Below are 25,946 nucleotides of genomic sequence, written 5' to 3'. Positions count from 1 at the left end.
CTGCTGTGGCCAGGGAGTGCAGTGGAGGATGGCCCAGGTCCTTGGGCCCTGCACCCGCATGGGAGACCAGGATAAGCACCTGGCTCCTGGCTTTGGATCAGCGCAGTGCGCCGGCTGCAGCACACCAGCCGCAGCGGCCATTGCGGGGTGAACCAATGGAAAAGGAAGACTTTTCTCTCTGTCTCTCTCTCTCACTGTCCACTCTGCCTGTCAAAAAAAATAAATAAATAAAAATAAAGATTAGTATAAAAAAAAGAAAAAAACAAAGTTGGTTGGCATAGCAGGTAAATCTGCCTTCTGTGACACCAGCATCCCATAATCATAGGTGCCGGTTCCTGTCCTGGCTGCTCCACTTCCAATCCAACTCCCTGCTGATGGCCTGGGAAAGCAATGGAAGATGGCCCATGTATTTGGAACTCTGCCTCCCACAAAATAGACCCAGATGAAGATCCTGGCCCATGGCTTTGGACTGTCCCTGTCCCTGACATTGCAGCCATCTGGAGAGGGAACCAGTGCATGGAAAATCTCTCACTGTCTCTCTCTCTCTCTATTAACTCTGACTTCCAAATAAATAAGTCAATCCTTTTTTCTTAAAAAAAAAAAAAAAAAGGCTGCTGGTGGCTAGAATTTGACCACATATATTTACTTAAAAATATATATGGGTGACAAATAAGCACATGAAAAGATGCTCCTCATTCTTAGTCTTTGAGAAAATGTAAATTGAAATGCTAGAGTTTTTTTTTTTTAAGATTTATTTATTTATTTGAAAGGCAGAGTTACAGAGAGACAGAAGCAAAGGCAGAGAGAGAGAGATCTTCTTAGTCTTTGAGAAAATGTAAATTGAAATGCTAGAGTTTTTTTTTTTTTAAGATTTATTTATTTATTTGAAAGGCAGAGTTACAGAGAGACAGAAGCAAAGGCAGAGAGAGAGAGATCTTCTATCCGCTGGTTTACTCCCCAAATGGCAGCAACAGCCAGAGCTGGGCTGATTCGAAGCCAGGAGCCAGGAGCCAGGAGCGTCTCCCGATTCTCCCATGTGGGTGCAGAGGCTCAAGGATTTGGCAATCTTCTGCTGCTTTCCCAGGCACATTAGCAGGGAGCTGGATCCTAAGTAGAGCAGCTGTGACTTGCATTGGTGCTCACGTGGGATGTCAGCACTGCAGGTGGCTGCTTTACCCACTATGCCACAGTGCTGGCTCCCCCTTAGAGTGTTAATAAAAAGACTGACTATCCCAGCCTTCTATTTTTTTTTTTTTGACAGGCAGAGTGGACAGTGAGAGAGACAGAGAGAAAGGTCTTCCTTTTGCCTTTGGTTCACCCTCCAATGGCCACCGCGGCTGGCGCGCTGCAGCCGGCGCACCGCGCTGATCCGATGGCAGGAGCCAGGAGCCAGGTGCTTTTCCTGGTCTCCCATGGGGTGCAGGGCCCAAGCACCTGGGCCATCCTCCACTGCACTCCCTGGCCACAGCAGAGAGCTGGCCTGGAAGAGGGGCAACCGGGACAGAATCCGGCGCCCCAACCGGGACTAGAACCTGGTGTGCCGGCGCTGCTAGGCAGAGGATTAGCCTAGTGAGCCACGGCGCCGGCTCCAGCCTTCTACTTCTGAAATGACATTGTGAAGAGCACTTCAGTGCTCAGCAAACTTGGCAAAAGTTAATAACAGGCAACTATTTAAAATCTCTGAAGGGGCAGGCATTTGATTTAGCATTTAAGACATCATTTGGGGGCCAGCGCTGTGGCATAGTGGGTAAAGCCACCGCCTGCAGTGCCGGCATCCCATATGAATGCTGGTTCGAGTCCTGGCTGCTCCACTTCTGATCCAGCTCTCTGCTGTAGCTTGAGAAAGCAGTAGAAGATGGCCCACGTCCTTGGGCCCCTGCACCCATGTGGGAGACCCAGAAGAAGCACCTGGCTCCTGGCTTCAGATTGGTGTAGCTCCAGCCGGTGATCCAGCGGATGGAAGACCTCTCTCTCTCTCTCTCTAACTCTATCAAGTAAATAAATATAAATCTTAAAAAAAATCAAATAAAAAAAGACCATTTGGGGAGTCTGTGTTCAACTGGAGTCTATGGGTTTGAGTCCATTCTGCTTCCAGTTCCAGCTTCCTGCTAATGCACACCTCAGGAGGCAGCAAGGGATGTCCCAACTATTTGGGTCCTTGCCATCCAAATGGGAGAACTGGATTGAGTACTAGGCTCCTGGTTTAGGCCTGGCCAGCTTGGCTGTTGCAGGCATTTGGGGGAATGAAGCAGCAGATGGAAGATCTTTGTCCTTGTCTATCAAATAAATAAAAATAAAATGCAGTCTCTGGAAATGGTCCTGAGGGATATAACAAATGAATTAAGAACAATTCCCAGAACTATACCAGAAATTTCATCACATTTTGTGGACTGTTGTAGTCCCCCTTTGTGCATGGGCACTATGTTCCGAAACCCACAGTGGGTGTCAGAAACCACAGATCATACTGAACTCTATGTATGTTGTATTTTCCAATACAAGCGAGCATACAGGTATGATAACATTTAATTTAAACATTAAGCACACATACAACATTAAGCACAGTAAGAGATCAACATCGATAATAGCACGGTTATAACAGCATAATATAATTGTAAGGCTGCCACAAAACCCACCAAAATCTGGAGTAAGGGAAAGGGTTTATTGGGGGAAACCTGACAGACTGGAGGGAAGGAGCAGGCAAAGAAGGAAGAGAGAGATAGAGGGATTGAGAGAGAACGAGAGCGAGAGACAGAGAGGGAGAGAGGTCATGAAAGGGAGAGGATCAGGTCCTTTGAAAACTTTGCTGGAGGGCGGGAAAGGAAGTACGAGCAGGGAGTCCCATTAGGATGGGGGTGGGGCTGACACTGGTGGTTGGGCCATGTGGTCACCTGGCTTCCAGCAAGGGGGGAGGGGCTAGAACCTAGGGTGGTGTCTGGGGTGTAGGTCGTGCCATAGATAAGACTGCGTCATTTTACTAACAATGATAAAGTTATTTGTTCATGTTTTAAGACTTATTTATTTAAGCATCAGAGCTACAGGGAGAGAGGGAGAGACAGTGAACCATCAGCTGGTTCACTCCCCAAATGGTTGCAATGTCCAGGATTAGGCCAGGATGAATCCAGGAGCCAGGAAGTTCTTCCAGGCTTCCTACATGGGTGGCAGGAGGACAAACACATGGGCCATCTTCTGTTGTTTTCCCAGACCATTAGTGGGGAGCTGGATTGGAAGTGGGATGTTAACCAGTATCCCATATGGGATTCTGGCACTGCAAGCAGTGGCTTTTACCCACTACTCCACACCTGTCCCTATCATAAAGTTATTTGAAACAAACCAACCAACAAAAATTAGTGTACCGATGCTCAGCAGGCATGGTGGAAGTCCGTGGTGTTTGGACCAGACCCATTTGTGACCTGTCTCTCCCCTCCCAGCAAGGTGGAAACTCCTTTCCAGAATAATGCAGCCTGGAGCACAGCTCTCAGTGGGAGGCCTTTCTTCCTGAGAAAGGTGGGACCTAAGCAGTTCTCACCCCGACCCACTGCCTGTTGCTGAAACGAAGTTCTGGACAAAGGTGGAGGGGCCATGCCTTCTCCCCGCTCTCACTGAGACAAAAGCTGGGGCATCACTCCACCGAGACTACTGGGACCTTCCTTGCTGTCGTCCTGGCTCACGTCCTTGTGACGGTTTCAGATCAAGAGAGGCAAGTCAAGACTTGGGACTACCACACCCTTGTCCTCTGAGCTCTCAGAGATCCTGAGAGTAAAGATTGTTTGGACAGAAGTGTGTGTGTCCTTGTCCCTCCTCCACCCCAGAGAGTTGGCCTGGAGGAAGAAGCAGATAGGTCCTAATCTCTTCCCAGACTTCATTTACAGCAGAATGCGGCAGAATTCAAGCCAAAGGGTTCTCTAAAAAACTCTGGAGGTTGTGGTGAAAGGGCAGCTGGGAGGAGATTGATACAATCTTTGGGTGTGGAAACTAAACTACAAGTTGGCTGGTTTGCGCAGGAGAATGAGGGAGGTGGGCCACTGTGAGAAGTGTCCCTTCCCTGGAGCAAATGTCAAGCATTGACCTTAAAAGCTATCTCTTTGAAAGAGTCTGAATTAGACTGCATTGTTGTGCAGAGCTATTTATGATCGTGAGAGTTTTGGAAAATGTAGAGCAAGCAGGAATTAGTGGAGCTTAACAGCTGGGCGTGTTCAGGGAAAGCACAGAGATCTCTGCCAAAGCCTGCTACTGCCAGGTAACACTGCTTGTCCATACATCTAGGACTACGGCCCTGAGAACTGACACCAGAGGCTTCACGCTGCTGGGGAGGAAAGTTTTAGAAGATATTTATTTATTTGAAAGGCAGAGTTACAAAGTGGCAGAGAGAGAGAGAGAGAGAGAGAGAGAGAGAGATCGTCCATCCATATGTTCACTCCTCAAGGAGATGCAACAGCCAAGGCTGGATCACTTCAAAGCCAGGAGCCTGGAATTCCATCTGCGTCTCTTTGGAGGGTAGCAGGAGCGGAGGTACATTAGCTGTATTGGAAGTGATGGGGCAAGGACATAAGCCTGAGCCATTTTAGGTTTGAAAGCCCACGAAAAATGTGAGGAACCTGTATAGAGAAGCTCACCTCCACCCCTAGCCCACTTAAGATATAAAAATGCCCAACCTGCTGGGGTCTGGGCCCTCTGACACACGTTTGGTCTGTGTGCACCCTAGCAGTTGGTCACCACCTCTGTGAATTTATTTCCTTAGAATAAATTCGGTTTGGGCCGGTGCCGAGGCTCAATAGGCTAATCCTCCGCCTTGCGGCACTGGCACACCGGGTTCTAGTCCTGGTCGGGGCGCCGGATTCTGTCCCGGTTGCCCCTCTTCCAGGCCAGCTCTCTGCTGTGGCCAGGGAGTGCAGTGGAGGATGGCCCAAGTGCTTGGGCCCTGCACCCCATGGGAGACCAGGAGAAGCACTTGGCTCCTGCCTTCGAATCAGTGTGGTGCACCTGCTGCAGCGCGCTGACCGCGGCGGCCATTGGAGGGTGAACCAACGGCAAAGGAAGACCTTTCTCTTTGTCTCTCTCTCTCACTGTCCACTCTGCCTGTCAAAAAATTTAAAAAAAAAAGAAAAAAAAAGAATAAATTCGGTTTGGCTAAGAGTGCGTATCCTGTCTCCTCTCTGATCTGTGGTCCTTTTCCTTACAGAAAGTGAATCAGCCAGGACTCCAAGTGGCACTCTGATGTTCCAAGCAGAGGCTTAATCTCCTGTGCCACAATGCCCTTGGTCTTTTTTATTTGAAGATTTATTTACTGTTTATTTGAAACACAGAGAAAAAGAGAAAGACACACACACACACACACACAGATATTCTATCTTCTGGTTCAGTCCCTAAAAGCCTGAAACAGCTGAGGTTAGGCCAGGCTAAAACCAGGAGCCAGAAACTCCATCTGGAACTCTCATATGGGTTTCAGGGACTCAACTATTTGGGCCATCACCCACTGCCTCCCAGGTGTGTTAGGAGGAAGCTGCATTATAAGTATGGTGGTAGCCAGGTCCATACATGACCTTTTGTCTGTTTGACTTGATGTATGCTTCCCAGGTTCATCTATGCTGTGGCATGTATTTACACTTCATTTCTTTTCATATCTGATTCACATTCCACTATGTAGATATACCATTTTTGTTATCCACCGACCAGCTGATGACCATTTGGATTATTGCCATCTTTTGGCTATTATGAATAGTGCTACTGTGAACATTAGTGTACAAGTTTAAGTGTGGACCTATGTTTTCATTTCTCTTAGGTAGCTACTTATGAATGGACTTGCTAGGTCATATAGTAACTGCCTCAACTTTTGCAAGAATGTCCAGGCGTATTAGCAGGGAGATGGATCACATGTGGAGCAGCCGGGACTTGAACCAGCCCCATATGGGATGCCGGCACTGCAGAGTGACAGTCTCCTGTTGTGTCCTTCTCAATGTAAAATACGAAGGGGTTCATGATGTAAATGTCTTACTATTGGAACTGTTTATGTTGACCATTCGGTTAATGTGGTTGCTGTTGTTTTTTCTTTTTTAAAGATTTATTTATTTATTTGAAAGGCAGAGTTACAGAGAGGAAAAGGCAGAGAGAGGGAGGTCTTCTATCTGCTGGTTCACTCCCCCAAATGGCCACTTCAAACCCAGGAGCCAGGAGCTTCTTCTTAGTCTCCCACATGGGTACAGGGGCCCTAGGACTTGGGCCATCTTCCACTGCTATCGCAGGATATTTGCAGGAAGTGGGATCAGAAGTAGAGCAGCCAGGACTCAAAATGGCACCATATGTGATGCTGACACTGCAGGCAGCACCTTTACCTGCCCAGCCACAATGCTGGCTCCAAGGTTCCTGCTGTTTCACTAGTATAACATTAATATCTTTCCCTTTGTGCTAAAATGTATCTTGAGTGAGAAACATTCAATCTATGCAAATCCTATTTCTCCACAAATTCTCACCCTCTAATCAAGCATTTCTTTTTAGATGTATTAATTGCAATGCTATTCCAACAGAGAACTGTCTTTTCTCCCCTATTCACTGAAATGACAAACTGTTCATGTCAGTTTGGATATTTGGATATTTATATTAGTTAGCTTTTTGTTACAACAGCAAGATACCTCAGACAACCTACTCATGAAGGAGATTTTTTTTTTTTTTTTGACAGGCAGAATGGATAGTGAGAGAGACAGAGAGAAAGATCTTCCTTTTGCCTTTGGTTCACCCTCCAATGGCCGCCACGGCCAGCGCGCTGCAGCCAGCGCACCGCGCTGATCCGATGGCAGGAGCCAGGTGCTTCTCCTGGTCTCCCATGGGGTGCAGGGCCCAAGTACTTGGGCCATCCTCCACTGCCTTCCCTGGCCACAGCAGAGAGCTGGCCTGGAAGAGGGGCAACTGGGAAAGAATCCGGCGTCCCGACTGGGACTAGAACCCGGTGTGCCAGCACCACTAGGTGGAGGATTAGCCTATTGAGCTGCGGCACCAGCCAGGATATTCATTTTGGCTCACTGTTTTGGAGGTGCACAGGCCAAGACCAGGTGGGTCCCATTGGTCCAGCTATTGTTTCCGGCTAGAAGACAGCAATGGTAGACTGTGTATGCAGGATTGACCACATAGTAAGTCAGGAAACAGCTGCATTGGGCTCAACAGCCACCTTCTACGGGTCTGTTCCTAAGGATCTAAGGACCTCCCACTAAGGCCCTTCTCCTAAACACCATAATTGCATTAAGTTTCTATCCTTTTAATATCATCAGTTTATAACTGAGATTTAGCTATCTGCATGACTTCAGAAGCCATATCCTATTCAAACCATAGCTGTATTACAACCATTATCTATGGTGTATGGGCCATACTCTAACATTATCTGTATTTACTTGGTTGCCTTGGCATTGGGAACTCTTTCAAGTTTGTACCAATGTGCTCATGACATTTTTTTTTTTGGGGGGGAGCATTTCCTTATTTTCTGCCATAAGATATTCCAGGCTTATCTTGTATTTTTCTTGCCTTAGCCAAAGAATTAATCAATTCATCATTTCTCCAAGTTTCCCTTATTGTTTGCTGAATGGTGCTTATACATCAATTTCTGGGTGTCCTCACTTCTTCTAGGCCCTCTAAGCAGACAGAAGTAGGAAACATGTACACCAGTTCATACACACTTTTTTTCCCCTAAGATTTATTTATTTGAAAAATAGAGTGACAGAGTTTTCCAACCACTGATTCACTTCCTGAATGGCCATTACTGTTGGGGCTGAATCAGGCAGAAGCCAGGAGCCAGTAACTCCATCCAGGTCTTCCTCATGCATGGCAGGAATCCAAGCACTCACACCATCTTCTGCTGTTTCCCAGGCACAGTAATAGTGAGCTGGATTGGATATGGAGCAGCTGGGACTCGAACTGGCACTCATATGGGATGCTGATATAGCAGGTGGCAGTAGTCTAACAGACTGCCACAATTTAGGCCCCATACATCTATTTTTATATCATCTCTCTCTCCATCTATATATCTCAAATATATATATAGAGAAGCCTCATGTTAGCTTTTTATTCTTTTCTTAGAACTTTTTGCTCTAACAATGAGAAATCCAACTCATTGTCTAGATTTACTTGGTCCTTCAACTCCAGTGTACACAGAGTATCAAATCGTTAACCTATTTCCTGTGAGAAACCTATGGATATCACAGTATTCATAGGCAGGCAGTTCACCTGGTTTTGTCATGGTGTATCAAGATAGTCTGTTACTTAGGTTAGCTCTTTTCTTTCCCACTTCCTGCAGAGTGGCTATGTTAGCAATCTGTAGCTTAAATTCATTTAAGTGTTTATATCTAGTGTTGGATATTCTCCAAATTCCATACCCCAAATTTTATTAGTTTACTATCAGAAATTATATAACATAAACTAACAGTTTCTTCAAAATGACAATATTATGTATATTTTGATGCACTTTAAACACCTTAATTTAAAAAAAAAATGTATGTTGGGGGCAGGTGCACAGCACAGCAGTTAAGATGCTAGCTAGGATTCTCAGTCCTATATCTGAGTGCTTGGGTTTGACACCTGGCTATCCAGCTTCCTGCTCATGTGCACCCTGGGAGGTAGCAGTGACAACGGTTCAAGGCGTTAGGTTCCACTACCCGTGTGGGACACAGGGTGAGTTCTGGGTTCCTGGCTTTATTCAGGACTCAGTCCTGGCCGTTGCAGGCATTCAGGGAGTGAACCAACAGATATGCAGTCTCTTTCAAATAAAACAAGCTGTAATACATCTGTGTTGTTTTAAGCCACTTAATTTGTGGTAATTTTCTAACAAAGCAATAGAAAATTAGTGCAGTAATTCAGACTACATCTAAACTTTAAATCTTTTTCTTTTTTTTTGACAGGCAGAGTAGACAGTGAGAGAGAGAGAGAGAGAGAGAGAGACAGAGAGAAAGGTCTTCCTTTGCCGTTGGTTCACCCTCCAATGGCCGGCCGCAGCCGGCGCACTGTGCTGATCTGATGGCAGGAGCCAGGTGAGCCAGGTGCTTCTCCTGTTCTCCCCTGCGGGTGCAGGGCCCAAGCACTTGGGCCATCCTCCACTGCACTCCCGGGCCACAGCAGAGAGCTGGCCTGGAAGAGGGGCAACCGGGACACAATCCGGCGCCCCGACCGGGACTAGAACCCGGTGTGCCAGTGCCGCAAAGCGGAGGATTACCCTAGTGAGCGCGGCCCTGGCGATACATTTGAACTTGAAAGTGCAACTTAGCCCTTTGCTAGCTTACCGTCTTTTCTCCTTTTTCTCCTTTTCCTTTCAGCTACCGCTCCAGACAGGCAGAACAACTCATTGTTACTTACAGATCCTATTGGTTTTCATTTTTTAATTTTTGGCGGTATGTGAAACATTATTAGGGTTCTAGAAGTCAGCCCTGTATAAAATGATTTGCCACTTCCTCAATCCTGTCACTCCATTCCCAGTGCGGCCTTTCTTCCCACCCTTCCCACACAGGAAAACAATCCCATTCAATTCTGGTTAATCCTTCTTGGATTTCTTCTGCATTTGAGTGGACACCTGTGTGTTTTCTTATATTCCCTTCCTTCCTTACATAAAGGGTGCCACACTACACTTTCGCCCTTAGGCAAACTGTTTTTTTTTTTTAAAGATTCATTTATTTGAAAGGCAGAGTTAGAGAGGCTGAGGGAGAGGGGAAGGGGGAGAGAGAGAGAGAGAGAGGTAATTTTCCATTTGCTGGCTCCTCGGTCTCCAAATGCCCGCTCTGGGTCTCCCACGTGAGTGCAGGGGCCCAGAGACTTGGGACATCTTCCCACTGCTTTCCCAGGCGCATTAGCAGGGAGCGAGATCCGAAGTGGAACAGCCGGGACTTGAACCGGTGCGCATACTGGATGCTGGCACTGCAGGCGGCGGCTTAACCCAGCTGGGCCACAGCGTCGGCCCCACAAAGTTAACTTTTTAAAGTACAGCAAATTCAGCACAAGAAACCTACTTGATGACTTTAAGCAGATACTTTCCTCTTTGAAAACTAAGAGCCAGATTTAAATGGATTAAAGGGAAGGGGAACACCGCCGACACATTTAACTTCAGGACATTCTAATCCGCATCTACAGCTGGGCTCTACACTAACTTTAGTAAATGTGGGAGCAGCGGGTTCAAACTTTGAAGCTGGGGCGGGTAAAACCAATTATTTCCTATTTGGAGCTGGGTGTCTGTGAAAACGGGGTGACATGTGGCATTACAGATGTGTGGGTTCCCAATTCCTTGAATACTAACGCCTTCACACTGAGGTCTGCCCTAACCATGCCATGGCACCTCACCCACTGCTCTTGGTCTTCGATGTAAAAGGGAAACCTCAACTAGTTGCCATACAGGAGTGGCATTGCACACTATGAACTTCCCCGACTATTTAAAATCCCCCCCCCCGGGGGGGGGGCCAGAAACAGGCTAAAATACCAGCTCTCTAACTGCCTTTCCCCTTTAGTGATCCTAATCAAGGTTCGGTCGCCCCTAAGAGGGCTCAGCGCACCCTCCCATCTCCAGCCTGAGGAGAGCCAATATTCCCAGGATCCCGGGCGGTTTCGGTTGACGTTACTTCCGGGAAAAGTAACCTTTCTGTGGCGGTTGCAAGGCTGAGGAGTTCTCGCGACATTTGCTCCCGCGAGATCTGCTTGCTCACTCTAGCGGTGACATCCTCCTCCTCCTCCCCGCCGCCTTTCGGCAATCTTCGCCAGTCCCAGCCCCGACCAATCTGCACTCAGATGGCATGGATCAGGGTCACCCCCGAACCCCGGTCCGCGCGGGGCGTCAGGCAGCAGCGGCGGGGTGCGAACTGCACGAGGTCGACGGCCGCGGCGCTGCGGGCGGCCACGGGCTGGCGACGAGCAGTGAGCGTGGGCGGGGCGGGGGTATGCCAGCCGAGTAGCGGCTCGATTGTTCTGGCCTGGCTATGGCGCCTCTCCTCCCCCCCGCCATGGCTCCCCGTGTCCCTGCTCCGCTCCTCTCAGTGAGTGAAAGTGGCCGCCGCCGCCGCCGGCCCAGCGCCCGCAGCCGCCTCAGCGCCGCCGCCATCTTGGGGTCCCAGGAGCCGCCGAGGGAGCGAGCTAGGAGCGTCCACGCCCAACGCAGTCACCGTCCCACGGCCTCAGAGAGCGAACCGCGTCTCCACCGTCGGCGGGGCGACCCCCCCCTCCGGACCCCGCCCGCACCCCGCCCCCCCTCCGCCGCCGCTGCGGCGGCGGGGCCCGGCGGCCCGAGGTGAGGCGACCAGACGTGGGCGGGCGAACGGAGGGGGGGTTGTGTAGGCCTCGCTGCGCCCCTCTCCGCGGGCAGTGACTGGGCCGTGTCTTAAAGGGGCCGTCGCCCCCGGCCCTTTGATTTGTTGGGGTTAGTAGGGAGGATGGGTGTGGACACTCCCCACAGGGTTGGGACCTCAGGGACCTGGGCCTCGTCCTGCTCCTCTTACACCCCTGGAGACCAGGGGTCACGCGGTGACCTCAACCACCCGAGGAAGCCCGTGGGGCGCTCCCACGTGGGGAGAGTGTTAGCCCAGGTGCACGTGGGACTCGGTGGGGCGGTGTCGGCTAACACGTGTGTGGGTTTGGGGATGGGGAGGGGCAGGGGCGGAGGCTGGTTGGGCTCGAATGGGAACCCGGTGAGGGTTATGCCTGTCATTTGAAATAAACCAAATCTGAGGGCTTGATAGTGTTTCCATTTATACGGAGCAAGTCGGGATATGGACAAATGGTGCACGCTGCTTATTGGTGTTGGGTGGGAGCAGGCCAGCACGTGCACGGGCTTTGGAGTGTGTAGGTGACACCCCCTTCTGGTATTTCAGGGTTTTTCAGGGCGGCTAGGCAAGTGTCATCCTGTTTGGACATTCCTTCTGGAGCTTGCTAATGAAAAGTGCTACTTCCGTGATCACCAGGGATGGAAGCCCCCTACAGTCTAGGAGCGATAGAGCCTAAGAAAGCTCTTACTATTCTGGTCCCAACCGTGCCGAGTTCGAGTTCTTTGATTCCCACGCTGCGTCTAGTTGCGTGTTCTTAAACTTACTAGGAGTACGGGAGGGAAGTTGGAGGTTGACCTAGGGAGCATCTCAGGTAACCAGCTTAGTGTTCCAGTCACTGACCTTCATGGTTTCCTTTCCCAATGAAATGTTTATTGCGACTTACCAGTGGCAGCTTTTAAAGAAAATTGTTTTAAAGATTTATTTATTTTGAAAATCAAAGTTACAGAGAGGGAGGGAGAGACAGAGATCTTCCATCTGATGGTTCACTCCCCAGATGGCCACAACAGCCAGGGCTGGGCCAGGCCGAAGCCAGGGTCCAGGAGCTTCATCCAGGTCTCCCATGTGGGTGCTGGGGCCCGGGTACTTGGGTCATCCTCTGCTGCCTTTCCTGGGCCACCAACAGGGAACTGGATTGGAAGTGAAGCAGTCAGCACTCGCACCAAGCCAGTATGGGAAGCTGGTATTGCAGGCAGGGGTTTTACCTGCTATGCCATAATGCTGGCCTTCTCAATTTTTTTTAAATAGCTTTATTGAGATATGATTTACATACCAAAAAAAGAAGAGCCTTTTAAAATGTAGAGTTGGAGCTGGTGCTGAGGTTTAGTGGGTAAAGCCACCACCTGCAGTGCCGGTATCCCAAGTGGGCCGCTGGTTCAAGTCCCAGCTGCTTCACTTCTAATCCAGCTCTCTGCAGTGGCCTGGGAAAGCAGTGGAAGATGATCCAAGTGCTTGGGCACCTGCACAAGTGTGGGAGACCCAGAGGAAGTTCCTGGCTCCTGCCTTTGTATAAGCCCAGCTTTGGCTGTTGTGGCCCCTTGGGGAGTCAGTCAGTGGATGGAAGACTTCTCTCGCTTGCTCGCTCGCTCGCTCTCTCTCTCTCTGCCTCTCTGTAACTTTTCCTTTCAAATAAATTAATCTTTAAAATAATGAAGTGTAGAGTTAAGTTGTTTTTAGTACATTCATAGTTTTACACAGCTGTCACTATCTAATTTATCACCCCAAAAAGAAGCTACAGGAACCCCTTAGCAGTCACTTCCCATTCCCTTTCTCAAGCCCAGTAACCACTAATCTACTTTCTGTTTCTGGAAATTTGCCTAGGGCATTTCATTCTCTTTTTTGGTTGTTGTTTTTTAACAAATTATTTATTTATTTTAAAGTCAGAGTTAGATTAAGAGATATTCCATCCATTGGTTCATTCCCCAGGTGGCCACAATAGCCAGGGCTGGGCCAGGCCAAAGCCAGGAACTTTTCTGAGTTTCCCAAGGGCATGTAGAGTCCTGAGCACTGGGGCCATCTTTGCTGCCTTCCCAGGCACATTAGCAGGGAGCTGGATCAGTGCCCATATGGGACGACAGCATGTCAGGCAGAAGCTTATCCTTCTACGCCACAGCGCCGGCCCCTCACTTGATCTTTTTAAGACTCATCCACATTGTAGCATTTATCAAAACTTATTTCCTTTTTTATTGCCAAATAATACTCCATCCTGGTTGTGTTGTATGCTTGAAATTCTCAAACTCTCTTCTTCCTGTACGACAACAATTTTAGATTATTATTATTAAAATAATTTATTTGGAAGGCAGATATAGAGGTCTTCCATCTGCTGGTTCACTTCCCAAATGGCTCCAATGGTTGGGGCTGGACCATTTCTGAAGCCAGGAACCAGGAGCTTCTTCCGTGTCTCCTACATGGGTGCAGGGGCCCAAGTACTTGGGCCATCTTTCGCTGCTTTCCCAGGTGTGTTAGCAGGAGCTGGATTGCAAGTGGAGTAGCTGGTACTTGAACTGGTGCCCATGTGGGATGCTGGTACTGCAGGGCGAGGCTTAACTTGCTATGCCACAGCACAGACCCCCAATTTTAGATATTTATGCAGTCAGTTTTCTGCATCTGCAGGATCCACGTCCACAGATTCAACCAATCAAGGTAAAAATATTTTGAAAATTCCAAAAAGCGAAACTTGAATTTATCACATCCCAAATACTGCGTTGAATCTTCGTTAGTGAAGTGATATATAGGCACAGCCTGCCATAGGCTCCCGTCATTTCATAGCTTCTCCACTTCAGCACTGGTTGTTTGCCGCCAGTATGCTATGTAGGCCTACCATGGCTGGACATAAACAGACTTTTTTCTTTATCATTAATTTCTAAATAGTACTGTGTAGCAGCTGTTTTTGTGGCAGTGTGCATCATCAAAGCAGCAGATGATAAACTGTGATGGTGTCATTTCACTCAATGAGCATTGTCATGATATCAGGGAGGGCAAGTATCAGGACAGCTTGATGACCACATAAACGTGGAGACACGGGATAGGGAAGGAATACTTGATGCCTCTCTGCACAAAGAAAACTAGCTTGGAGATTTCACATGTCAACATATATGTTCATAAAATACAGATATGATGTACGGTGCTGTTGATTTTACAGTGGTCAAAAGAGAGAGTTAATGAAGTATAGAAAAAGTCAAATTGAGAAGTTTGAAAGCTGCGTCTTCATCAGAATTTTAATGTTAGGCTGTAACTTTCAGATGTCAAGAGTAGGCACAAATATTAAATATCCCTTATGAGCCAGTAACTATAGTAGGTACCTTGTATGTAATTTTAATCATTGTAAAACCCTCTAGTAGATATTCTCTTATTATATATGAGAAAATTAAAATCAGATAGCGAGTTAGTGACATTCAATATTATTTTATAATACTTTTGCCTTCCCCCCAAAATTCTGAAGACTATTTTGTAGAGGAATGTGAAGTTATTAATAAGATTCTTCATGTATTTTAGTTCAGAAATCCAGTTATAGAAACACTGTTCAGTTTAAAAATTGAAAAATTTATTTTCATTTCTTCAAAGGCAAATAGGTCTCTTTGTTGGTTCCCTCCCCAAATGCCCAGCTAGGGCTCTGCCAGGCTGAACCCAGGGCCGAGGAACTCAATCTATATCTCCCACACGATGGCAGGGACCCAAGTGCTTGAGCCGTTACCTCTGCCTCCCAGGATATGGGTTAGCAGGAAGTAAAGTTGTCAGGACTTGAACCATGGTGCTGTGTCTTTAATAAGTGCATATGGGAGATTTCCTTATGTGTTAGGTTAGGAGATCAGTAATAGTAGATGTAGTTGACAAATTATGTATTGAAAAAAACCATTGTGACTGAAGATCGTTCTTTTATTATGTACCTTGGACTGCTTGGCAGTCTAATGAAGCCTTTGAAACTTCTCAGTGTAATTTTTATATGTGTAAAAAACAGTTTACATGTATTTAAAGAAAATTAGGGATATAAGAAATTCTGCTCAGGGCCGGCGCTATGGCGCAGCAGGTTAATGCCCTGGCCTGAAGTGCCAGCATCCCATATGGGAGACCCTGAAGAAGCTCCTGGCCCCTGGCTTCAGATTGGCACAGCTCCAGCTGTTGCAGCCATCTGGGGAGTGAACCAGCGGATGGAAGACATTTCTCTCTGTCTCTACCTCTCTCTGTAACTTTGTCTTTCAAATAAATAAAACAAATCTTTTTTTTTTTTTTTTAAGATTTTATTTATTTATTTGAGAGGCAGAGTTACAGACAGGTGAGAGGGAGAGACAGAGAGAAAGGTCTTCGTCCGTTGGTTCACTCCCCAATGGCCACAACGGTCAGAGCTGCGCCAGTCCGAAGCCAGGAGCTTCTTCTGGTCTCCCACGTAGGGTGTAGGGTGTTGGACCATCTTCTACTGCTTTCCCAGGCCATAGCAGAGAGCTGGATCAGAAGTAGAGCAGCTAGGACTAGAACCGGCACCCATATGGGATGCCGGCGTGGCAGGCGGAGGATTAACCTACTGTTCCACAGCGCTGGCCCCTAAAATCTTAAAAAAAAAAAAAAAAAGGAAGGAAGGATGGAAGGAAAGAAAGAAAGAAATTCTGCTCTATGTTATTAAATTAAGAAACAACTGGTGATAGTTCTGTTAATACTGTTGTGATTTGTTGCCCACATTCAAATTGAGGGAAATCCTGATTTCAATTATAGGTTAGTGACCTGAGAGACCCGGAAGAAGTTCCTGGCTCCTGGCTTCACCTGGCCCAGCTCTGGCCATTACAGCTATTTTGGGAGTAACTCAGTGGGTGGAGTATCTCTCTCGTTCCTTCTCTCTCTATATCTCTGCGTTTCATATAAATAAGTACATATTTAAAAAAATACCACTGGCCGGCGCCGCGGCTCACTAGGCTAATCCTCCGCCTTGCGGCGCCGGCACACCGGGTTCTAGTCCTGGTCGGGGCGCCAGATTCTGTCCCGGTTGCCCCTCTTCCAGGCCAGCTCTCTGCTGTGGCCAGGGAGTACAGTGGAGGATGGCCCAAGTACTTGGGCCCTGCACCCCATGGGAGACCAGGAGAAGTACCTGGCTCCTGACATCGGATCGGCGCAGCGCGCCAGCCGTGGCGGCCATTGGAGGGTGAACCAACGGCAAAGGAAGACCTTTCTCTCTGTCTCTCTCTCTCACTGTCCACTCTGCCTGTCAAAAAACAAAACAAAACAAAACAAAACAAAAAAAATTGTAGGTTAGTGAAAAAATAATATAAAATTTTTTTCTGTCTGCTCATAGTTTAAGAAACCTTGCCTTAGGGGGAGTCCTGGATGCATAGCTAAATTGTTTTTTTTTTTAAAGATTTATTTATTTTAAAGGCAGAGTGACAGAGAATGAGCCAGTGAGGGAGAGAGAGGTGTTGCATCTCCTGGTTCACTCCCAAATACCTATAAACCTGGGGCTGGGCAAGGTGGAAGCCAGGAGCAGGTAACTCTATAGAGGTCTCACATTGAGTTGGTAGGGACCCAAGTGCTTGTGTCATCATTTACTGCCTTCCCAGGTACATTAGCAGGAAGCTGGATCAGAAACAGTACTAGAACTTGAACTGGCACTTTGATGTGGGATGTGGGCGTCCCAAGCAGTGACTTAACCCACTGTGCCACACATCCACCCTGTACTTTTACATAAGGGAAAAACTAGTGGTTTCCATAGCATAAAGTAGGATTATTGTCTAAAGCATGTTCACAAAAACATGAATACGACTTCTTACAGGAAAAATCACTGGTAGTTTAAGGAGAGGCATGTTAGGATACTGGAAAGACATTGCTTTTAAAAGATAGGTTTGGGCACTGCCATGGTGGTGCAGCAGTTTGAGCTGCACTGTGAGCATGGCATCCCATATGAGCACTGATTGGAGTCTTGGTTGCTCTGCTTCCAATCCAGCTCCCTGCTAATGCTCCTGGGAAAGCAGTGGAAGATGTCCCAAGTGGTTGGGCCCCTGCCACCTATATGGGAGACTCAGAGTTCCTGGCTCCTGGCTTCAGTCTGGCCTAACCCCTGCTGTTGGGGCCACTGGGGTAGTGAACCAGCAGATGGAAGAAATCTGTCTCTCCTCTGTAACTCTGTCTTTCAAATAAATTTTTTTTAAAGATTTGAATCCTATTATTGGGTAAGTTACCTAAACTTTTTTGGTTTCAGTTCTTAGCTATAAAATGATGAACATAATTTCCAGTTTGGAGGTTAAATGATGTATTAATTAAAACATTCAGCACTTAAGTGCAGAGTAGTTAATTTTTTTCTTGGGTGAAGTAAATATAACCAACTATTGTGACATATTTTTAACTTCAAAGAAAATTATTTTTTAAAAGATTTACTTGTTTATTTGAAAGAGCGACACAGAGAGAGAGACAGAGAGAGAGAGAGAAGGGTCTTCGATCCGCTGGTCAACTCTCCAATTGTCTGCAACGGCTGGAACGTTGCCAATCCAAAGCCAGGAGTTTGGAGCTTCTTCCAGCTCACTTGGGCCATCCTCCACTGCCTTCCAGGCCATACAGAGATTTGGATCTGAAATGGAGCAGCTGGGACTTGCACCAGCGCCCATATGGGCTGCTGGCACTGCAGCTGGCCCCGGGAAATTATTATTAGTAAAGAGGCACAACATCAGTGGACATGAGTTTTTCAGGGTATTTTAGTATAGAGTATACCTTCTGGAAATGCTATTAAAAGATAAAACAAATAGGTTACCTCCTTAAAAAAAAAAAAAAAAAAACTTTATGTATTTGAAAGAGAACAGAGGAGACAGAGATCTTTCGTCTCTTGGTTCAATTCCCAAATGCTGTGATAGCCGGGGCTGGGCCAGGCCTGTGCCGAGAGCCTGGAACTCATTCTGTCTCCCATTTGGGTCGCAGGGACCTTTCCATGAAGCACCATCTGCTGTCCCTGGTTGTGCATTAGTAGGAAGCTGGACTCTGGAGCAGAGCCAGGATTTGAACCAAGCACTGATACGGGATGTGAGTGTCCCAATGGGCATCTTAACTGCTAAGCCCAGTCCTCTATGAGTTTTTTTTTTTTTTTTTTTTTTTTTGACAGGCAGAGTGGACAGTGAGAGAGAGAGACAGAGAGAGAAAGGTCTTCCTTTGCCATTGGTTCACCCTCCAATGGCCGCCGCTGCAGCCGGCGCACCGCGCTGATCCGATGGCAGGAGCCAGGATCCAGGTGCTTTTTCCTGGTCTCCCATGGGGTGCAGGGCCCAAGCACCTGGGCCATCCTCCACTGCACTCCCTGGCCATAGCAGAGAGCTGGCCTGGAAGAGGGGCAACCGGGACAGAATCCGGCGCCCCGACCGGGACTAGAACCCGGTGTGCCGGCGCCGCAAGGCGGAGAATTAGCCTAGTGAGCCACGGCGCCGGCTATGAGCTTTCTGAAGTACCCTGATAATTAAAAAAAAAAAAAAAAAAAAACCCAAAAAACTAAGTACAGGTAATTCATATCTCTCTTTTAAGGGAAACATTAGAGTTAGACTCCCCCCCTCAAAGATTTATTGATTTATTTGAAAAAGTTTCAGAGAGAGAAGGAGAGGCAGATCTTCCATCTGTTGGTTCGCTCCCCAAATGACTTCAGTGACTGGAGCTAGGCCAGGGTGCAGCTAGGAGCCAGGAACTTCTTCTGGGACTCATACATGGGTGCAGGGGCCCAGGGGCTTGGGTCATCTGCTGCTGCTTTTCCAGGAGCGTTAGAAGGGACCTGGATCAGAAGTGGAGCACTGGGGACTCGAACTGGTACCCATGTAGGATGCTGGGACTGCAGATGGTGGTTTAACCTGCTTAGCCTGCTGTGCCACATTCCTGCTCCCTGGAGTTACACTTATCTATGACACCTAAGAGCCTGCTTCATTTTGTGTTAGCTTTGTAGATTCCCCTCTGTACTCTCCGTATATGCACATATAACTGGACTGATTTATTTGTGTGTCCCACAGACTATTAAGTCCCTTGAGTATGGCAGTTCATTAGGTGTTCAATAGACATTAATGAGAAAGAGCAGTAGGGAGTTTCATAAACTTAAGTGCAAATGTTCATTTGTTTTTTTGACTACAAATGAACCTGGGATAAATCATAATCTTTAAATTGTGTTTAATGTGTCTTTAAACCTTAACCACCTTCTGCACTAATAAGTTTGAAAAAACAAATTAGTCATTATTCAAGCTCTGCCAAGCAGTATTCATCTTTCAAGCTAAGTTTAATTTAGGATTATTATTCCTATTATTTCAAACTTAATGCGATTTACAGTTCACCGCCGTCCTCATCGTTCCATTCTGGAGTGCCATTTCTGTATTTTCATATGAAAAACCTGACCACTGATGCCAGTGCTGTGGTGCAGCGGATTAAAGCCCTGGCCTATGGCGCCAGCATCCCATGTGGGCGCTGGTTCTAGTCCCGGCTGCCCCTCCTCCGATCCAGCTCTGTGCTGTGGCCTGGGAAAGCAGTAGAAGATGGCCCAAGTGCTTGGGCCCTGCACCCACATGGGATACCTGGAAGAAGCTCCTGGCTTTGGATCGGCGCAGCTCCAGCCGTTGCGGCCATCTAGGGGGTGAACCAGTAGATTGAAGCCCTCTTTCTCTGTACCTCTCTCTGTAACTCTGTCTTTCAAATAAATAAAGTAAATCTTAAAAAATATTAAAAAAAGAAAACCTGACCACTGCCTTCATTTTTGCTACCATTTCCTGAAAACTTCCTTCTTCCTTAATTTGTTCTTTTTTTTTTTTTTTTTTAAGAATTATTTTATTTATTTGAAAGACAGTTACAGAGAGAGGTAGAGCCAGAGAGAGAAGTCTTCCATTCCGCTGGTTCACTCTCCAAATGACTGCAACAGCCGGTGCTGAGCTGATCCAAAGCCAGGAGCCAGGAGTTCTTTCTGGGTCTCCCACGTGGGTGCAGGGGCCCAAGGACTTGGGTTGTCATCTACTGCTTTCCCAGGCCATAGCAGAGAGCAGCTGGGACTCCAGCAGGTGCCCATATGGGATGCCGGTGCTACAGGCTGGGGCTTTAGCCCACTGCACCACAGCGCTGGCCCCAATTTGTTCTTTCTTGAGATACAGTTATTGGATTCCATGTAAAAGTCCGAGTGGACATTATAGCAGTTCCTGAACGAGATAATGCAGTCCATGTAAACATTTTATTTTTCATATTCTTCTCAGGCATGACTGACACTTTATTGACCTTCATGGCGGCATATTGAAGAAACATTCTCGGTTCTAGCATTGTTTTGACCATATTTATGTTAATTAATCATTTTTCTGTTCGTATACCAGGTCACATTTTCCCACACTTTATCCAACGCAGCTACTAACTTCTTACCAGTAAAGCTGTCATGTGTAAATCTGGAGGCATGTTGGATCAGGAATTTGGTGCTCCTTTGAACATTTACATCTGAAATTTGAGTGTCTGGGTTTGAATCTGGCTCCTGCCCTGATGCCAGCTTCCTGCTAATGTGTATCCTTGAAGGCAACAGGTGGTGGCTCGAGTACTTGGGTCCCTGTCACCCATGTGGGAGACTAGGATTGAATTTCCAGCTCCCAGCTTCCATCTGGCCCAGCCCTGATGTTTGTGGGCATTTGAGGAGTGAACCAGTGGATGAAAATCTCTGTGTGTCTGTCTCTGCCTCTCAAATAAATAAAAAAGATTGCATTCTATTTTTTTGAAGTTTTATTAATTTTTTTTGACAGGCAGAGTGGACAGAGAGAGAGACAGAGAGAAAGGTCTTCCTTTGCCGTTGGTTCACCCTCCAATGGCCGCCGCGGCCGGCACGCTGTGGCCGGCACACTGTGGCCGGCACACTGTGCTGATCCGAAGGCAGGAGCCAGGTGCTTCTCCTGGTCTCCCATGGGGTGCAGGGCCCAAGCACTTGGGCCATCCTCCACTGCACTCCCTGGCCACAGCAGAGAGTTGGCCTGGAAGAGGGGCAACCGGGACAGAATCCGGCGCCCCGACCGGGACTAGAACCCGGTGTGCCGGCGCCGCAAGGCGGAGGATTAGCCTAGTGAGCCACGGTGCCAGCCATAAAGTTTTATTAATTTGACAGGCAGAGTGATAGCGAGAGAGGGAGAAGGATGGGGAGAGAGAGAGAGATTTTCCATGTGCTGATCACCCCACAAATGGCCCCAGTGGCTGGGAGCTGGGACATGCTGAAACCAGGTGTGGGGAGCTTCCTGTTCTCCCATGTGGTGGCAGGGGCCCAGGCACTTGGGACATCTTCCACTACTTTCCTGGGTATATTAGCAAGGAGCTGGTTAGGAAGTAGAGCAGGTGGGACTTGAACTGACACCCAAATGGGATGCTGACTCTGCAGGTGGAGGCTTAACCTGCTGTGCTACAGCGCTGGCCCCTACATGTAGTTTTATTTGATTTATTTGAAAGGTAGAGAGACAACAAGACAGATTGACAAAGATCTCTATTCTACTGGTTGATCCCTCAAATGCCTGTGCAGGTCCAGGCCTAGATGAGTTTGAAGCTACGAGCTGGAAACTCAATCTGGGTCTCCTACGTACATGGGAGGGGCCCAGCTACTTGAACCATCACCTACCTCCCAGGCTGCACATAAGCAGGAAGCCCAAATTGGGCAGAGCCCAGGACCCTAGCCCACGTACCTGGATATGGGATGCAGGTAATACTGGATGTGAGTAACCCAAGCAGTGTCTTAATCGCCAGACCAACTGCCTGCCCTATTGCGCGTGCTGTTATTCTAATGTTGTTAGTGGTTTGCTTTTTTAGAATCATTGGAATATAATAGTCAGCTAGGCCCTGGAGCAGCATTGGGCAGGGTTTTCTGTAAAGCGTGAAGTAGTTAGTGTGTTGGTCTTTGCAGGCTGTTCTCCTCTGTTGCAGTGACTTGGCTCTGCCGTTGTGTGAGTGATGCTGGAAGTAAATGAATGGGGCTGTGTTTCACTAAAACTTTAAATATGACCATTGAAGTTGTAGTTTTTTCTCCTGTTTTTAAGATCTTTTATTTATTTGAAAGTCAAAGTTAGAATTTTTCATCTCCTGGTTTACTTCCCAAATGGCCGCAACAGTTGGAGCTGAGCTGATTTGAAGCCAGGAGCCAGCAGATTCTTCTGGGTCTCCCACGTGGGTGCAGGGACCCAAGCACTTAGGTCATCTGCTGCTGCTTTCCCAGGCCATTAGCAGGGAGCTGGATAGAAAGTGAGGCAGCTGGGACTTGAACCAGCTCCTTTATAGGATGCCTACGTGCTTTGCCACAGTGCCAACCCTGAAGTTTTAGCTTTATATAACTTTAGTGTGCTACAAACTATTTTTTTTTAGGCATTTAAAAATGTAAATACTTTTTCTTTGCTTTTAGGCTGGATTTGCCTGTAGGTCACAATTTATTAACCCCTGAGCTAAAGTGTTAGCCCTACCACTTCCTGGCAATAAGATATTATGCAAGTTCCTCAAACTGTAAGCTTTAATTTTCTCTTTGACTTGGGTTAAGAATACTGTTGGGCTGGCGCCACGGCTCAATAGGCTAATCCTCCGCCTGCGGCGCCGGCACACCGGGTTCTAGTCCCGGTCGGGGCGCTGGATTCTGTCCCGGTTGCCCCTCTTCCAGGCCAGCTCTCTGCTGTGGCCAGGGAGTGCAGTGGAGGATGGCCCAAGTGCTTGGGCCCTGCACCCCATGGGAGACCAGGAGAAGCACCTGGCTCCTGCCATCGGATCAGTGCGGTGCGCCGGCCGCAGCGTGCTGACCACGGCGGCCATTGGAGGGTGAACCAATGGCAAAGGAAGACCTTTCTCTCTCTCTCTCTCTCTCTCTTTCTCTCTCTCTCTCTCTCTCTCTCTCTCTCTCTCTCTCACTATCCACTCTGCCTGTCAAAAATAAATAAATAAATAAATAAATAAATAAATACTGTTGAGTTCATAGAGTTAGAATTATGTGAGATAATTATCTAATTGAATTCCCTCATTTTACAATGAAGCTGTTGGAACTCTGAGAAGATACCTCAGTCATAAAGTTTGTGGTTTATCAGTGGATTTAACTCACAATTCTTTAGTTTCTGTCTGCCTTACCACACTGTTTTCAACAAGGATTGTAGTTCCATTTAATTCAGTTACAGTTGCATGATAAAGTATTCTGTTTGATGCTGTAGTGGGAAATACATGATATTATGCTTGTGTCAAACCCTATAGAACTTTACAGCACAAATAGTAAACTTTAATGCATACTATTTAGAAAAAAATCTTAAGAGGTTGAGGGATTCCAGGAAGAAATAGAACCTGTGACAAGAAAATCTAAATGTATCTAAGTGTGTGTAACAGCCTTTTTAAAGAGAGGGTATAGGGTGTAAAGTGCCATCAAAGTAACCTTGGAAATGAGTGGTAGAGTGGTAAGACAGAGGAATGCCACATACACAGGGTCCTGTAACTGATAAATTGTATCCTGGGGGTTTCAAGTTAGCAGTTAACAATGCTGATAGGGATACTGCAGTTGAACAATTAAGTAAGCGGATGGTGGTGACAGACTTCGCACTGTTGGTGTGGGGATTTTCAGATAATAAGAAGAGGAAGCTGGAATGATCCGTTTGGTAATGGATTAGAGTTGGCGACATGAGTATGAATCCCTTTAGCTCAGTATGGATGCTGATGATTATCTATAGAGATATATACGGGGAGCCGGCGCTGTGGCATAGCCGGTAAAGCCACTGCCTGCAGTGCCGGCATCCCATATGGGTGCTGGTTCAGGTCCCGGCTGCTCCACTTCTGATCCAGCTCTCTGCTGTGACCCTGGGAAAGCAGTAGAAGATGGCCCAAGTCCTTGGCCCCCTGCACCCGCATGGGAGACTTGGAGGAAGCTCCTGGCTCCAGATCGGTGCAGCTCTGGCCATTGCGGCCATCTGGGGAGTGAACCAGCGGATGGAAGACCTCTGTTTCTGCCTCTCCTTCTCTCTCTGTGTAACTCTGACTTTCAAGTAAATAAATAAATCTTTAAAAAAATATTTATGGGCCGGCGCCGTGGCTCAATAGGCTAATCCTCCACCTTGCGGCGCCGGCACACCGGGTTCTAGTCCCGGTCAGGGCGCCGGATTCTGTCCCGGTTGCCCCTCTTCCAGGCCAGCTCTCTGCTATGGCCAGGGAGTGCAGTGGAGGATGGCCCAAGTGCTTGGGCCCTGCACCCCATGGGAGACCAGGAAAAGCACCTGGCTCCTGGCTCCTGCCATCGGATCAGCGCGGTGCGCCGGCTGCAGCGGCGGCCATTGGAGGGTGAACCAACGGCAAAGGAAGACCTTTCTCTCTGTCTCTCTCTCTCACTGTCCACTCTGCCTGTCAAAAATAAAATAAAAAAAAAAAATATTTATGGATGTGCGTACATCCTTGGGTTTATATATACACATAATTTGTATTTCCATGCTTTGACAGCTGAGAAGCTCAAAAGAAATGATACCCACAAGTACATCTAATATCCAGATCTTGATTTCTAATAATGTTCTCCAACATTGATTTAGGAGAGCTTGAAAGGGCTGATTCTAAGATTGGTGCAGGAAATATCTATAAGGTGAGCCTTGATTGTTTTTTAAAGAGCCAGAAAGTAAAGAATTGCTCTAAAAACAATGGCAGCAGCAGCAGCCACTCCACATTGATGGCAGTATATCAGAAAAGCACAGAAGACATCACAGAGAGCTTCCGGCTGCAAAATAACAAAAGTAGTATTAGGTTATAGCCCATAGTATAAAATAAATATCTTGGGTCTATATTGATAAAAAATCATTGAATACTTTAGAATACTGCGTGGAATATTCCAGTGGCATAGTTTGCTGGATCTCTTGATTTTTCTGGAGAGACTTCAGACAATATTGGGAGAGTTAATCCTGTGGGGCTTTGGAGTCAGACTTCCTGGATTCTAGTTCTGATGCTGCAATTTCTGGCTTCATGACCTTGAGTGAGTTACCTAAGCACAGTTTAATCTGTAAAATGGTAATTGTGTTAGTATCTGCCTCATATAAGGTTTAAATGAGTTAATATAAAGCGTTTGGCATATAGCTCACAATAGAAGTTGTACATATCCTATGCTTTCTAGTATTTGATAAAATAAAAACTTGGGCCTCTGCTTGGAAGCCTCTGTATTGGAGGCCCTCACCCCAAGGCTTCTTGCATAGAGGGAAAGAAATCCATCATTAACAAGTGTTTATTGACTACCTAGTATGATGCAAACATACTTCTTATTCACATATCATTAATGTAATGATGAGAAAGAAATTATATTTTCTGTTAATATAATCGCTGAGGAGCTGGTGTTGTATAGCAGGTAAAGCAACTGCCTGCAATGCTAGCATCCCATATGGATATCAGTTTGAGTGCCAACTGCTCCACTTCCAATCTAATTCCCTGCTGGTGCACCTGGGAAAGCAGCAGAGGATGGGCAAGGTGGTTGGGCCCCTGCATCCACTTGAGAGACCCCAGGAGGCTCCTGCCTCCTGGCTTCAGTCAGGCCCAGCCTTGACTGTTGGCAGCCATGTGGGGAGTGAACCAGTGGATGGAGGATGGAGGATCTCTCTCTCTCTCTCTTTTTCTGTAGCTCTTTCATATAAATAAACTTATCTCTCTCTCTCTCTAACTCTGCCTCTCAATAAGTAAATTTTTTTTAAGATTTTATTTATTTATTTGAGAGGCTGAGTTACAGAGGGAGTGACAGAGAGAGGTCTT

The 25,946-nt window shown here is 47.2% G+C and overlaps 1 protein-coding gene across 5 annotated transcripts in view; it reads left to right on the top strand.

The window, feature by feature from the left end:
* Window positions 1-10,724: 10,724 nt before the first annotated feature.
* Window positions 10,725-25,946, top strand: part of INO80 (INO80 complex ATPase subunit) — a 148,185-nt gene continuing 132,963 nt past the window's right edge. For 4 of the 5 annotated variants that reach the window (XR_016218039.1, XM_017348137.4, XM_002717971.6 and 1 more), the window contains exon 1: window positions 10,725-11,242. The gene's annotated coding sequence lies outside the window, so the exon portion shown is untranslated. Of the gene's footprint in view, window positions 11,243-11,369; window positions 11,538-25,946 lie in introns of those variants that run through there. The other variant, XM_089310075.1, reaches the window with a different exon arrangement.

The sequence above is a fragment of the Oryctolagus cuniculus genome, chromosome 12 (assembly GCF_051225735.1).
Source record: "Oryctolagus cuniculus isolate XC-2025 breed Fujian yellow rabbit chromosome 12, ASM5122573v1, whole genome shotgun sequence".
NCBI lineage: Eukaryota > Metazoa > Chordata > Mammalia > Lagomorpha > Leporidae > Oryctolagus > Oryctolagus cuniculus.
This window is presented reverse-complemented; position numbering and strand designations above follow the sequence as displayed.